This window comes from Panicum virgatum, chromosome 9N (assembly GCF_016808335.1).
Source record: "Panicum virgatum strain AP13 chromosome 9N, P.virgatum_v5, whole genome shotgun sequence".
NCBI lineage: Eukaryota > Viridiplantae > Streptophyta > Magnoliopsida > Poales > Poaceae > Panicum > Panicum virgatum.
This window is the reverse complement of record NC_053153.1, coordinates 38,835,584-38,837,780: the sequence shown is the minus strand read 5'-3', so window position 1 is coordinate 38,837,780 and position 2,197 is coordinate 38,835,584. Positions and strand designations below refer to the sequence as shown.

At 44.1% G+C, this 2,197-nt stretch overlaps 1 long non-coding RNA gene across 1 annotated transcript; it reads right to left on the bottom strand.

The window, feature by feature from the left end:
• Positions 1 to 1,013: 1,013 nt before the first annotated feature.
• LOC120687306 lies at positions 1,014 to 1,938 on the bottom strand. The gene is made up of 2 exons (XR_005680691.1): positions 1,613 to 1,938; positions 1,014 to 1,433 (listed from the first exon to the last, which is right to left on the bottom strand). It is a non-coding gene; the product is annotated as an uncharacterized LOC120687306 (long non-coding RNA).
• Positions 1,939 to 2,197: the final 259 nt, after the last annotated feature.

Sequence of the window (2,197 nt, the reverse complement as noted above, 5' to 3'; positions counted from 1 at the left end):
GTGACTCCCGATGGCTTCCCGCGGGCGATTTTTTTGCCGCCTCTTCTCTCCGCTCTGCATCTGCCGCCATGCACTGCGCCTGCCGCCTTGCCCAGCGCCGGTGCTTGGCCATGGTCGTCCTTCGCCTGCCACCCAGCATGCTTGGTCGGCTTTCTGTGTCCTTTGCCTTGGCCTTGATCGGCAATCACTGTCCTTGGTCAGTTGAGGAGTGTGTTTAGTTAGTGAAAAAGATTGTGTTTTGATACTGCACATTTCATTATTACTTGATAAAAAAATGTCTAATTATGAATTAATTAAGCTTAAAAGATTCAGCTCGTACTAATCAATTAGACTGTAACTGCACCAATACTCCATGCATGTGTTCAAAGATTCGATATGACAGATATTGTGCAAATTTTTTTGGGAACTAAACATAGCCTCAGATGAAAATCATTCGAGCTACTGGACCTGCTGAATTTCTGACGCGTTGGACTGCTGATTAGGGAGGGCAGTTGGTGCTCCCATGTACGTGGTGGCGCCAGTGAGGGGCGGTGGATGGCAGGCTACAGCGGCGGCTAACGACGTTTTTCGCTTCACAAATCTTTTTTTTTGGAGTAAAAATAAAAAATTATTGGAGATGAATATTTTTCCCCTCTCCATACCTATTTGGGAAATTGGCAAATAAGAAATTTGGGGAAAAAATATAGGGAACTTTTGGAGATGCTCTAAAAAGGTAAAGTGATCGTGTTTGTTCCTATTTATTATCGATATTTTGTCCTAATTGATTTTTGAATGTACATGCACTTTTAAATTGGGTAAGATGTTTTATTATTTGAGACAAATATTAAGGTTTTGGATAACATAACGTTTACGACCTGTGAAGTTTTTTTTCCTACTCGTTCTATTCCAAATTGTTTGTATTTTAGCAAATCTAGATGCAATTTGATACAGAGGAAGTACGTCCGAAGTGAATTTCTATTTCTGTTATACCTTTGTCATACTTTGCATGTGGCTCAGGTTTGCATGGAGACATGTAGCGCACACACTACTACATAAATGCTTTATAGGGACGGGTAAAATTGTATTTGTAAGGACAGATGCAATGTCCACTCCTATCTCTCGTAGCTAAAAATACAATTTGTTGGAGCGGGTATTCCGCCCGTTCCTAGAAATCAATTTTAGGCGGACCACCCGGTCCCCCACCCTTGCTAAACGATTTAGAAAAACAAAAAAAATCTCCACGCCGGCCGTCCAGGCCAGCTCCGCCGCCGCCGCTGCCGCCGCTCGTCAGCCCAAGCCACTGTCACTCGTCTGGCTGACGCCGCTTGCCATCCAGGCTGCTGCTGCTCGTCCAGACCATTATCGTGCACTAGGCCGCCGCTGCTCATCCACACGGCCCGGCCGCCGCCGCTTGCCAGGCCGCCACTGGGCTCTTGCCGCCGCCGCCGCCGCTCCTTGGAAGCATATGAACACACAGAAATAAAAGGAAGGAACACAAGCAAACGCCCAACTTTCAAACGAAAAATACTTCCTCAATACTCCACCGATTCAAATGAGATTTGAGCCATATAGATGCATGGTCACAAAGTCCAATAGATCCAGGAAAAAGATTGCGAAACAATCAAAAAATCACCGTGAATCGAGTGAAAATCCCAACATCTCTTCCAGGAAAGCGATTTGGGGGAAAAATCAAAATCTGAGCCGCGCGCACGCAAGAGCCAGAGCTTGCCGCACGCAAGAGATGGGAGAAGAGATAAACAAGAGAGAGAAAGTAATGTGGGAGGAAGAGATAAGGATCTGCATGCATGTGCTGGGCCGCTTCTTTTCAAATCAGTTCAGTGGTGGGTTGCTCATCTTCAGGGCGGCTGACACCATCGTCAGCCCCTGACGGATGATAGGATCACCTGTCTCTGAAAATAGATTTTTAGGAGTGGGTAAATACTACAGTAACATCATTTTTTTAGAAACGGGTCAATATTTAGTCCGCTCCTGAAAAAAATATAGACCGTTACTACAAATCATTTTTGTAGTAGTGACAACATCGATACCTACCACCACCATGTAGAGAATATTCAGTGCAAACTAATTAGTGGAATCGTGAAGATAAATCATAGCGAATCCATTTATACATTTTGTTGCTAAAGATGAGATGCGAACTCAATCTAGAAAAAAATCATACAAAATTAACAAGTTTTCATGTGCATGTACGTTAGAAGAT